This window comes from Acanthopagrus latus, chromosome 22, assembly GCF_904848185.1.
Source record: "Acanthopagrus latus isolate v.2019 chromosome 22, fAcaLat1.1, whole genome shotgun sequence".
Lineage (NCBI taxonomy): Eukaryota > Metazoa > Chordata > Actinopteri > Spariformes > Sparidae > Acanthopagrus > Acanthopagrus latus.
In genome coordinates this window covers 16,402,970-16,417,225 of record NC_051060.1, presented here as the reverse complement: position 1 = coordinate 16,417,225, position 14,256 = coordinate 16,402,970, and positions in this window count along the sequence as shown.

Sequence of the window (14,256 nt, the reverse complement as noted above, 5' to 3'; positions counted from 1 at the left end):
AACTACACAGTGCCTCTTTGTTCATCAGCTAATTGAAGCAGCTCCAGTTGTAGGACGTCTTTGTGTGTGGTCGTGTATGTGAAACAATAAATTTAAAATGGATCCACACATTCTCTTTATGTTTTTAGGTTATTCTATTTGCTGATGATTTCGGGGAGTCTTTTTTTAAAAAGGTTCTGTGTGTTCTCTCTGCGTCATTTTGCTGTTTTCTTATCGTGACCTCCGTTGTACTTTCCACCACGCCAGCCCATTGCGCTGCTCCTTTTCTTCCTTTTGTTCTTGCCTGACTGCTTTTCTTTTTGCTTTGATGCTCACTTTTGGAGTTGCTTCTTTTGTGTCTTTCTTGCTTGCTTGCTTTTATTCTTTTCTCTCTCTCTCTCTCTCTCTCTCTCTCTCTCTCTCTCTCTCTCTCTCTCTCTCTCTCACACCGTGTTCCTTTTCCCTCTCGTCCTCCGCCTGCCTCCCTCCGCTTGCCTTAACCGGAGGCTACAGCTCCTTAGGTTGGGCTGAGACAGCATCTTTGTACAACACCGACCGTCTGCTCTGTAATCAAATACCATCTGTCGCTACATCTGAAGACTCACTCTCTCGCTTCCTCCAACACACACACACATGCACACACACACGCATGTAGGCACACACGTGCACGCACACACACCACATCTGTGCCTCCCACTCGTGAACAGTCTGTGTGTGTGCTTTTTATGTACAATGACCCGTGTACTTACAATCATTCCACCTGATTCATTCTTGGCCTGCAGGGAGGAAGTCGCTGGAGTCACTTTCACCGCTTCCTGTTGTTTTCCACCTCTCCCGCTGGGGGTTCAAAGGTCATTGTCTTCAGGTATATCCATGTTTGTTCTGTGGCTCTGTGTGTCAGCAAGACCTTGGCTGCTGTATCAGACAGGAGATAGCGGACTTTAGTTCCTCAGTCTTAGATCAACGGCCCACTATCTCAAAAGGCTGCCAGGCTTTCCCAATGTTTGCCCAATGTTTGTCCCTGCTCCGGCACAGAAAACGTTGACACGGTCCCCAAGGTCCCTCTCCAAGTCCCCCCCCCCTCCCTCCCTCCCTCCCTTCGTGGTCGCCTGTTATCACACGCTCAGGTTCAAGAACGTTTCAGTTGACTGTGAAGAGTGTGTTCTTTTCAGGCGAAATCACTAATGTCTTTACATTACATTCGGTGGAATAGTGTGTGTTACGTCTTGACACAGGTGGAGTATTTACAGCACGCCAACCCGTCATCAAACAGAAAATACTTTGGTAAATATCACCACACACATGCACTGATGTAACCCCCCGTGCTGAGGAACCTTTGTGACGAAGAAAACACAAGGACTCAGGACCTCATTTTTCGATTTTCTTCTCCGCGCGATCCTCCTACGGTACCACAGACCAAAATGAGCTGTCCACCGTTTGAACCGTTTTGACACCTACATCTGCAAAATGACTGTGGGCTTGAAACTAAAACAGCAGAATACTGTTGAAGTTTTTTTTTCTTTCATGGATGTATGTGCACTTCACCTTGCATTTGCTTAACAGTGCATTTACATCATTATTGTACTTGGGATCAGTGGTGGAATGTAACTAAGTACATTTACTCAAGTATTGACTTACATGCAAATTTAACTTGTACTTTACTTGAGTATATATCTTTTATGCAGCTTTACACCTAAAACTCCAGAACATCTCAGTGGTAAATATACTTCATATATCCATATACTACTTATACATTTGTGCACCAGCTTTAGTTACTTTTCAGATTACATTTTTCATACTCTTCCAGTCCAGTTAAAACTATGTCTCTCCAAATGTGGTGATTCTGAATATATACGATAAACCGATAAACTATTCTCTACATACATATATCAAGGCATACAAAAAAATCTATAATTTGCGTCTGAAATGTGGGGGAAGTAAATGACAACATTAAAATCCCCAAAATGCCCCATATTCCTTAAAATATTACCATATATCAATATGCAAATACTTCTAATTTCACAATGTTGACTGCTGGACATAAGTACAGTCTGTAAAGTCCATTCTCAGTTTATGTGTACTTGAGGATTTAGGTTTTTTCCACATCACACTTGATGTACTGGATACCGGACTGGGGTTATTTGTGATGTCATAATTCATGCGCGTAGGCCCGCCCCTTAAAAAATCTGGTTTTCAGTGAGCACAAAGAAAAATTCACACTTGAGCAGATGAGTGCGAAAAAAGCCCTCAGGTGTCAAACTCAGCGCATTCATTGTTCCATACAGTGAAGCTCAAACATTCAAGTGTAGGCACAAGAAGGAAGAAAAAGTGTTGACTGTAAGGGGGCTTTAAACTCAAAAAACAATTTAAAAACCATCTTGAATTAGCTGGAAAACGCAGCATTATAACACTGAAAACAGAGACCGTTTTGAAATGCGTGGTCCTCACAGGACAGCAACACTACAAACATATGATGATCTTAAGACATTAATGTAGATTAAACTACCCAACAGTAGATAACGAGGATAAAACAAGCACAGCCTGAAACATATAGAGCAGTTAAATGCACACAAATGCAGCAGTAATATTAATACAAAAACAAAAGATATACTAAATAAACAGAAACAGGGCCATTCTCACTGTGAGTGATAATACTTACATATTTGTACTTAAGCAAATAATTAAACTCTTCACACACAAAAAATGACTCCAGTTTCAATCAAAAACCATGAAAACAGATTTTCCAAATTGCACAGATTGATGGATTCATTCTGCATGTGTTCGTAATTAAACACTGGATTTCATCTATTGTGGATGGAGCGGCACACTGGTCTTGTGCTCCAGAGCCACTGGCACAGTGAGGGATTAACTCTGGGTTGCCCACATTTGGCATCAGTGATGGGGACACCTAGTGGTCAGTATGTGCATCTTAAAAACTCAGCGTGTTCTTTTATTGATGTGTCCTTCATGTCATCTATATGCAGACTTCTCCATTCTCGTGTTTGCTCAATTTGCTCTTTATTCATTATCTCTTGATTAATTTGTTCTGTTTTTCCTCCCCCCCTCCCCTCTTTCCTTTCCATCTCCACATCACTTGCATGTGTGTGCATGTGTGAATTGGAAGATTCCAGTTGGACAGATCATTGTGCCCCCTTTTTTTCCTCCCAGCCTCTTTCTCTCTCTCTCCCTCTCTCTCTCTCTCTGGAAGGCTCCAACGCAACTGGAGCCTCGGAGGCTCAAGAGAGGAGCCTGGGAAAGGAGGAACAAAGGGCCGTCCGTCTGCAGCCATCACCACTCCACACCTCCTCTCCTCTACCCCCCCCCCCTCGTTCTTCCCTCCCTCGGTCCCCTCGTCTCTCTTCCCTCTCCCCACTGGCCAGCGCCCCAAATTAAGACTTCAGACAAGAAAATGGGCTCAATAAAAAAGGGAGAGAAAGCGAGAGAAAGAGAGAGAGAAGGAAGTCCGTAACAAGCCAAGAGGAGCAGAGCGACAAAGCCTCTGTTGTTGGATGGCAGGGCCCCTCTGTCGCTCCGCGAGGAACTGTCACTGTGTCAACTTGGAGCCCTTGTTGCGGGTAACACAAACACAAGCCATAATGAACACACACATACACACACACACACAGAGTGTGCACACACGCAGCACACAGGCAGACACATGCTGCAGAGGACATCGCTCACACACTCAACCAAAAAAAACAGGCAGTGTACAGTGAGTAAACTCACAACACATACAAATCATGCCAAGAACACACCGATGCTCCAAAATTAGTACAGACAGTATAGGTGAGAAGACGGCAGCAGTGAATCCCCACAGCGCAGCTTCATTCTGACTGCCAAGAAGGGTGAAGAGGGTGGAACTTCCCTTTAAAATTGGATGAAAGCAAAAGGTTTGCGAATGTGTGCACATGTGAGAGGAGGCAGACAATGGCGGGATAAACGATATATAAATGATATCAGGGCACCTATTGATACAGGGCCTTCAAGGTGCACTCAGGGGCCCCAGGGGCAAACACCTGTTACGGGGTCTTATGACGCACACACACATCCGAAACACACACAAAACGGTCTGTGCTCTGTATATTTCTCAAAGAAAGATCAAAGAACTGCAGGTACACACTCCTTCACACACATACACACACACACACACCAAAAAAACCACAGTGTGACTTCAAGAGTTGAAGTGGTCATGAGGTCAGGGAGTGTGCGCGTACGTGTGTGTGCTCGCATAACAGTGCATCGGGGGCAGAGATAGAGACTGAACTGGTTTGGCTTCTTCCAGTCTAAACTGGGTCTAGTGGGTCCAAGACAGATGGCACTCAGGGCAAAGCCGGTCTGGGCTCTCTGTCTCTCTTTCTCTCCCTGTCCCTCTCTCTCTCTCCCTCTCTCTCTCTCTCACACACACACACACACAAACACAAACACAAACACACATCTCTTTTAATAGCCATTATTGGCATCCTTTGCCTCTTCCAGATCCCTGAATCAGAAATCACAGAGGCCCATTATATTTCCTATTGACCCATTTGGCAAGATGGTGGGAGCATCGAGTGCTGGATTAAAATCGAAAGCAGTTTATAATCCAGTAATTCTAATGTTTTAATTACTTAGATGAACAGGAGGTGTTTGAGCAAAGGCTAATCTCTGAGACATAAGGGGGGAGAGAGCGAGAGACACAGACAGTGAGAGAAAGAGAGAGAGGGGCGGGAAGAGATTTGTCTTTCTCCTTTTGCAACACACACACATGGGTTTACTCGTGGAATATTATCAGTGTATTAAAGTTTATCACCTGTTATCGTCACAGATTAAAAGATTCAAAGACTTTATCGTTCATATTAAGGTGAGGCCCACAGACAGGAGGTGCAAAAACAATTACCAAGCTCAGATGTCATGTCATGTATTGGCATTTAACTCACAATCCACTTGTTTTGACGCCATGTTGTCTTTTTCTTTAAAAATCCAAACTTTTATGCCAAATTCGCTAATCTATCACAATCATTTTTTTTTTTTTTTTTCATTGGAGACCTGCAGTATCTTGAGTGGCATCCATGGCTGTAACCGATCCCACAATTGTCTTTGATAGCCACCCCTCCCGTCAATCAGGCTGTAGGACAAAGGCTGCTAAACCAAGGCTGATGACCTCATGCCTGGGGTCTGCTCCATACCGAAGGGGTCTTAACACCGTTCAACTTGCCTTTTGTGTCTGGGGCCGTCTTTTTGAATCGCCTTGCGCTATCTCTCGAGGCTCGGGATGCACGCGCGCGCTCACAAACACATGCGCCGATGAGCCAGGAGTGAGCCTTAAGACAAGGGGTGACAACAGGGACAGCTGCAGGGGCTGGAAGCCAGTCTTAGCCCCCACCACCACCACCTCCCATACCGCCTCCAGCCAGCCAAACAAGCCATTGTTTCTGGCCAGGGCCTTTGGTATTTCATTTGTCATGAAATAGATACGGACACGGGACTACCATGAGGCGCTTTTTCCAAAAAAGAAGCTGCTACTGCTGCTGCTGTGGCTGCTGAGCCCAGATTGTTAACTCCCTTCATCCTTAACCTTCTCGCGGAGCTTGCCCCAAGCACCCTGCTCTGAACTATTAATAAACCTGCTTTTTCCAAGGTAGGGATGTAGGGAGGGGGTGGTCCATAGGGTATTGTTCTCTGAAGGGGCGTAAGAAGAAAGAAAAAGAGAGAGAGTGAGAGTGTGGGAGGGAGGGAGGAAAGGGAGGGAGGTTAGCTTACGTGCCAATCTGTTTTTGTCATCCTTTATGATCTTCATTTTCTCAGGTTTCTCAGCGGACATTAGGCAGGTTAGGCCTGTGAGCCAGGTAGGTCATCAACGTCCTGCTCAGCTGTTGTCAATCTCTGCTGAGAATGAGTTTGGTTTTGCGGGTATTATAACAGAGGGGCTATATCAGCCTCCCAATAATTGGCCAACCTTTACACGTTCACATGGCTGCTCGACGCTAAGCTGTTCACGCATGCCGCGTCTTAGAGCAACTTTCAACACGTAGTTAGCAGTGTAAAGAAGGAACTGACAACATACAGCTGCGCATCTCATGCCATTTTTGGAAACACAAGAGACCCTTAGATCGTCCTTGCAACTCCATCATCTTTAAGTCCTCAAGACCACAGGAGTTCATGGGCATAAAAAAACAATACCCTTCTATCTCCGTCAAGGGCATTCCTTGGCACAACAATAGGACCATCTCCTCCCCCGTATTTTCCTTTCCTCCCCTCCCTCCTCATTCTCCAGCCCCTCCATCAAAGAGCATTCCAGCTCCAGAGCCCCCCTAAGCCCTTCACTCTGGGCCTGTCCATGTGACACGGCACGCAGACAGTCATCTTTAAGAATTGATTCACTCTGGTATCCAAAGCCTATGGAGCCAGGCTGCCAAGATACCCAGCATAGGCGCCACTCATGGGGTCCAGGTACACAACAGCTGCTCCCTAACAATAAAGGCAAAAAATGGGAGGCACTCGGGGGAAGATGCAGCCCTAACCTCCCTCTCAAGCCTGAACTGGTCACCTTGAGCCAGTTGTTGCCTGCCTGGCTGCCTTCAGAGACGACATAGGATTGGGTCCAACTTTTGGATGAGGGTGGTGGAAGGGGGCCGCTATTGAAATAAAATCGTAATAAAAATGGAGAGAGGAAAAGAGAGGTGCGGGACAAAAGAGGAGTGGAGAAAATATTTTACCCTTCCTTGGAAGAAGCGAGCTGTCAAGGCTGCGCTACCAAGATGGTACCGAGCGACACATGGAAGACCATAAATAAGACGGTGGCATGTTGTTTTCTTCTGAGGCACATTGTGGAGGCAGCTGGAGGTCAAGTGAAGGAGATGCAAGCCCATCCCTGAAACCTCACACACGCGCATGCATACACACATGTGCACACGGGGAAGTAACAGCAGATCTGTCGTGATACTACGGAGGGAGATCACAAATCAAGCAGAAGGAGACAGGGGAGATATTACAGCACCTGAAGTGTTTCCATAAACTCCAGTGTACCAAAGCCTTGGGAAGTGGTATCACTATTCAAGCAGGTCCTGACCCATCCACACACAGACACACACACACACACACACTGATTTATGATGATACAATTTAGCACATCATCCATCATAAATAAAGGAGATTAAATGAATAGACTGAGGATGTTTAGATAGTAATTCCACCCTTCGAAATGATGTGTACTGTTGTGCCAAAGTCTGAAAGCCAAGATTCCAGGACGGTTTAGGAGAGAGAGAGCAAAGCTAACTAGAAATGTAAAGAGATAAGAGAAAGAGGAAGCGAGAGGCAGAGAGAGGAAGACGAGGACAGAGAGGAACTTGGCATCGTCAGTTTTCCTGTTAAATCGGAAAGGCAGAAGAGGGGAAAGCGAGAGCGATGGAGAGATGGGGGGAATTTACCAAAGCAGCTCAGGAGGGCCCTCATTACGATATTAAACAAGATTTAATAAGTGAGAGTGATTTGATGAGGTGATTATCCTGGCCCATTAATCAAGCAGGCTTCTGGCCTCGCTGTAATATGGCCCATCTTTCGCCCCTATACCAAAGCCTCTTTAGACGCTGAGCTCCTTACTGCACTAACGCCGCTTCAGAAACAACACCAGGCCAACAAAAAAAAAAAAGGGCCATATTACGTCTCATCTCTCGAGCCCACGGGTATTTTCGATGCTCACTCATCCCTCCACCTCCCTGTCCGCTCTTCTGGTGCATCTGGTAAATTGAACTCCTTAACATCTGGGTCAGAAAGTAAAGTCTTATCAGAGGGAGCCGAGAGTGATAACTGGCAGTGATAACGAGAAAGCATCTGTTGGCTTTAAGGCTTTTGGTTTGAGAACAGAAGGAAGTTGTGCGGATTTCGCTGGATTGGTGGGTTTTTGTCGAGAGGTAGGGAGAGCGTGCATGTGCTTTGTTTTTGTTTGTGTGTGGGTACGTGTGTGGATGGGCTGAATCATAGAATGCTTCTTAGGAAAATGAGGTACAAGTTGCGTGAGGACATGAGAGAGCTGGCACAGTCTGCTGGTGACGCTCAACCAGGTCAAAACTCAGTGATAAGGTTGGCAGAGCACATGAACCAGGCCTTCTGGGACGGCAGATTAGTTGATTGGGTAAAAATAGTGCAATTAATAGTCTTCAAATGGTTGCACGAACAGTACAAACACCATAAGATGATCGATTCACAATAACATAAAACAAAGAGAGGAGTTTAAAATCCCCCATTTGAACAGCATTTTTGACATGTGCGCACAATTAAGTAGCTTAAACAATTAATCCATTATCAAAATAGATAGCGATTATTTTCCCGTCAATTAACTAATCGTTTCAACATTAACACTTCATTTCTGTGTATTATAGAGTAGGATATGTAATGTTATGTACAGATGATTGGCCCAAATACATTTCAGTCACTTGCAAAAACTAAAAATCATCACATCACATTTGAGTTCATTCATGTGGTATGACATCTCTCTTCCTGCTTTTTAGGCGATGGGGTTTGTTGTGCTCTATTTAAGCCATCGTGGGTAGAAGTTCTCATTTCCATTCTCCAACACAGAGACTTTTTATTGATGTATTAGTCTTTTGGTAAGTATGCCCTCTAGGGCCACAAGCTGAAAGGGATGACACATAAACGATGATGACAAACAAACAAAGATGATGGCGTGAACAGGTAAGTCGAGGTGTGTCTTGTAAGTGTGCAGCTAGTCCTTCAGCAAAACAGGTTTTATCAACGTGCAGTAGAACTCATGCATTCAAAATGTTGTTTTAGTCATTAACTTCTGATTGTTCACCTGCCCTTCATGCAGCCATGTTTGTGTAACTAACTGCCTTAAAGTTCAGGCTGGAAAACACAAATATCACAAGTTATAATTTGGACACGAGTGGTCCACAGCACATTTAGTTGAGTTAATTTTCCTCCTTTACGAGTCTAAAGTGCAGCATATGATAATTTAGTCCATGGAAAGAGCTACATGTATGAGAAATGTATCAATTCTGTGCACAAAAGGAGAGAGATTGACCCGACAGGAGTGGAAGTATTTGCTTTTTATATATTTGAGTTATTGTTTCAACCATTAGTCAAACAAACATGTCAAACACTGATTATATCGCCATTCAAAAATGAGATGAGAATGTTTTTTTGGCACATTTGATTAAAGTGAAATGAAATATTTTGGTTTTGGTCTGTTGGTTGGATTAAACAAATTATTTGAAGGTGTAACATTATGACTGTGATGCACACTTTTCATAATTACCTGACATTTTATAGACAAAGATATTAATCAAATACAGAAGAAGAAGAAGATGATGATGATAGAAATAATCAGCAAATTACTCAATAGTAAATTAAATTCTTGGTTGCAGCACTGTGCTCAACTTAAGCTTTCACAAACTGAGTGCAGGTGGAATCACTATTGTGCTTTTTTGGTCAAAAGAAGACGCAAAACAGACTTTTATGTGTGAATGCTTTAGATCATTGCTGTAAAAGTCTAGACACAGGTAAATCCCATCATTAGAGCACAACAATAAGACATCCTGGAGACACATTTGGATCTAAAGCAGTATCATTTTTCTCCTCACACTGGAGTAAATCATACCTCTAGGGCAACCGTGTGCCTTCAAAACTTTAACCTTCTGTGGGTACACCGACTGAACAAGTCCAGTCCGGCACAGCCCAGATCCACATATAGCCTCAAGAGTGGGAGAGAATAGGTATTACAAAGACGGCCAACCCCCCCAAAAAAACATTTTAAAAGCTCAAGTGGAAGAAGATTACCTTAAAGCAGGCGTGGGACGGAGCTTTTTCTGGGAACTGCCTGAGAGTATTAATACAATAAGCACAGAAAATATAATACAAGAATGTTTTTATCAACGTAATCCGGAGAGATGAGGCCAAACCAACCTGGAAAATAATCCCAAGGAGAAGGTCCCCTGGTTATCTGTCATCTGGGACACACACACGTACACACACACACACTTACGGACTCTTTGTCTCGTCCTCGCTTCAAATAATCAACAGATAATCTTCAGGAGGATGTCGTCTCATCTTTACTGTAACGTCCCCAGCAGCGTTGAGGGTCAAGAGGTCAACCGCAAGGCTAAGCTATCAATGAGAGGTCAGCTTGTTAGTGTTCCTAATAATATCACATCTTTGATATGATACATCATCCTTATTTGGACACTGGAAATGTAATCTGTCTGGTATCATTCTGTATCTGATTTAGGCTGAATTCAACGCCTATTTTAAATAAAACAAATCCATTCATGAAATACTCAACTTAAGCCACTTTGAGATGAAAACTCCCCTGTCTGTACATTTTTTGGCACAATAAATTCTACTGAAACAGCATGTATTGGCTTTTTAAATATCTTATCTATTTCATGTCATTCCATTAAATTGTCTCTTAAATTATGTTTAAAAATGTCATTCTAAACCATTTCTTTCTTCACTTTGGATTGAAAGGCACACATTTACTTGATATCAAAACAGTTGTATGATTATAATAAACCAAAAAAAGAGGAGTGTAACTATCATTTAGGAACAGCTCAAGGGAAGAAAGTAAGGGGTTTATCTGAAGGACAGATACAGAATTTGGTAGCTGACACTCTGTAAGACAATGTCGCCTTGGTGAGTAACTTTCCCTCTCTGTCGCTCTCTCTCGCTCGCTCTCTCTCCCTCCGTGTATCTAAGCAGCATAATTTGAGTAAATGACAGGGGAACATCTGCTGTGCATAAGAGAGAGGCCAACACTTTAACATGCAGATGTCTCTCTCCATCTGCATTAATTCAATAATTACCGCAATGGAGGGAGGGGAAAAAATCTTTTTTTATAGCTTAAGACAATGTTATCTGTGCCAGTTGGTAAGGGGAGGGCGAACTGGAGGGAAGGGAGGGGAGGGGGGGGGGGAGTGAATGAGTGTGTGTGTGGGTATGTGTGCATGTGCAGGCGGAGGTTTGTGGGAGGAGGGGTAGATTATTACACCATTTAGCCAGAGCAAGCTGTCACATTGCGGAGAATCTCACTAATTCCATTGTGCCCTTGGTGAGTCACTGACAGACTCCAAGTGACCGGTGATGCCTCGACGCCACCACTTGGTCACCAGACGACCAACCTGCACTGCTAAAACTGTAACTGTGTGGTTCTTATTTTGTGTGTGTGTTTGTGTGTGTGTGAGAGAGATGACTAACGTGTATTTTAATGACAGCGAGCATGTGAGTGTGGGCTTGCATGTGTGCTTGCAACCACATTGTAACTAAATTAACAACCTGCTTCTCTCTAGTGTGTGTGTGTGTTTGGGTATGTTTGCTTGTCTGTGCTACGTAGTGAGGACCGGAAGTTTTTTGTTTTTTTTTACCACAGATAGAGGACATTTTTTTGAAAGTAAGGACTCTCACAACTTAAAAGTTATTATGTTATCATGATATGCAACCATATACCGTCTTAGATTTGGCATATCATTATATTGTGATTGTGTTACTGTTCAACTTGTTTTAATACTTGTCTTTAGCCACTTAGTCACATTACTGGTGATTATTCATTGTGGTAATATTTTTTGAAATTACCAAAAGTCATCCTTAAAATATCATCTCAATATCGATATAAAGGTATTTGGTCAAAATACTGCATGTTATTGTGAGGCCACAACACCTCGGCCCTAGTTTGAACAGTTTACCTGTATGACAAGACACGTGATATCTTAAGAAACTAAGATAATATTCTTCTGGTGTTAATAAAACACAAATGCTAACACTGTTTAAATAAAACATCATCTCTGAAATAATTTGTTGCTTTCATTCTCAGTCATAAAGGGTGGCTGTAATCCAACTTAACAGTAGTTGCAATAAAATGGAAAAAATAGATCGATAAATTAGATAGATAGCATTATATATTTAAATTTTAAATTCTGTATACATCTTAACAATATTGTTATCTTGAACTCTTGAGGCCTCAATAATATGATAACAAGACAGGCCCAATTTGAGAGTTCAGACTTGATTTAAGAGTCAGAATTCGGTGTTAGGTTAGGTCATGGTACGGGGTTAGGCATTTGGATGTGACAGTTAAAGTTTGGGAAAGGGGCCAAGGAATGCATTATGTCAAATTTAGAAGTATATGTGTGTGTGTGTGTGTGTGTGTGTGTGTGTGTGTGTGTGTGTGTGGCGGGGGGGGGTTGTCAAGCGAGAGAGAGTTTGCGGTATAGAGCAGCCCATTGGATGATGTCTCTGAATCCCCAATTAAAAGGGGTAGCGGCACGGCGGCAACACCTGAGAATGGTAGGTCAAGGCTTTGGCATACTACAAAATCAGTCCTGGTGACATTTAAAATGTCAGGCAATCATATTTTGGCTGGCGCCATCCATTACAATGAAAATATTGGGCCAAGGAGAGCATTAACATGTAATGGCTTCCACTCAAATAGAGCTTATTACTTTAGTGAAAAAGGTGGGCTCGAAAATCTCATTTTCATCAACGGCATTTATAAAGCAATCAGACAAATCTGATAATAATGTCCTTGTTCAGATTAAATGTGGCAAACTATTTCAATGATAGTAAGAGGTTACTTTCTGCACATTAAAGACACTCATGACCAGGAATTTTATTCAAATCATTTACCTGGAAGTGAAAAAAAGGGACAATCCTAATTCTGCAGCAGCAGTGGCAGGTTGTCCAATAGATTAACATTTGTTCCAGGAAAATAAATACCACGGCGTCAACAACCTGTGAAGGCACACGACCTCTCCAATAAAAGGTCGCACTGTCAATAAGTGGCTTACGGACACACACAAACAATTAGGGGATGTTTCACTGTACATATACGATTACACACATAAATAAACATACAACCTGACATAATACCCGTAAGCATGCACACACTCGCTCGTACAGCCACACAACAACACTCACACACATCTGACTCTTCCATGCCTGCTAAACATAGGGACAAAGGAAAATATCTGTATACTTAGCAGGCCAACTTCCTTTGATTACAGCAGTGCTGTTGTAGGAAACAATGCACAGGCACTATTAATACACCAAGGAGAAAGAGAATTCCTCTTAGAGGAAAGCTCAAAGGAGCCACCAGCCAGGCTATTTACAGACTGACTGACTGATTGGATGACTGACTGCAGTATACTTACTGTAGTCTCTGCATCTTGTCTTACTCGACTCCTTTTTTTTTTTCTGCAAGGACTCCGACATGCTGACACATACAGTACGCTGTGCATTAGAGAGGCAGTGGCACATAATCATGCACAAAACCTTCTATTGTACTTTTCTGGCTGTGAAAGTTTCAGGGATCAAATTGAGGCAAGTGCATGAGGAATGTAACAGATCTCTTCCACTGCTGTGTCGTATCCACACGCCTGTGACATTTGACTGGTGGTAAATAGCCGCCCGGCCACACTTATGATCGCCTCTCCTTTCTAAAAGTGCCCAGTTAAAGAGCATCAAATCCCCACTCGCTAAACCCACACAAGCCCAACCTTCATTAGCATAGCTAACAAACTCCCTGAAAGAGCAACAGTGAACGGAGAGAACAATGGCAGTCTATTAAAGGGGGAGATGGGGGAGTGAGTAGAGGGGAGGAGGGAGGGAAGCTATTGTTCTGGTCTTATTTAGCCCTTGGTGTCACCCTGCAACTGTTGTCACTTCTAAGTTTAGCCGGACGGCTGAAAAGGACAGCGAAGAGAAGAAGGAGGAGGGAAGAATGAAGGAGGAGAGGAAGATGGAGGACAGAGGGAGGGTGAGAGGAACAGGAGATGACGAAGGGCGGAGGATAGAACGGATGCAAATGGAAGATGGAAAGAATGTAAAGTGATGTCAGTATTTGAAACCCAGAAGTGTTCACAAGATGCAAGTCAAACTCAAGTTTCCGGTCTTATCGGTTGGCCCAAATAGATACAAATAGGAGATTTTACAGTCATTTCACTGCAGTTTAAGTAAATCCTTTCACAAGCAAATAATGTGGGTATGTATAAACAGACTGTTTGTGGTACGAGTAGGATTGACTTGAGGATTTGAGTGAGCTGATCCACTGACCATGAAATAGTTTTTTTTTTATGTATCTGCATATGCTACTGAAACAATCTGGTTGTAGACAAACTACTTCCTCGCATCTAAAGTTGTTGATAGGACTGTAAACAGTGAATGGCACAAAGCAATAGCGTTTAGTCACCCCAAAATTGCTATCGTCAAAGATAAACAAATTCTGACATTTGAGAAGCTGACAACAGCAAATATTTGGCGATTTTGCTTTTTAAAAAATCACTAATATTACTG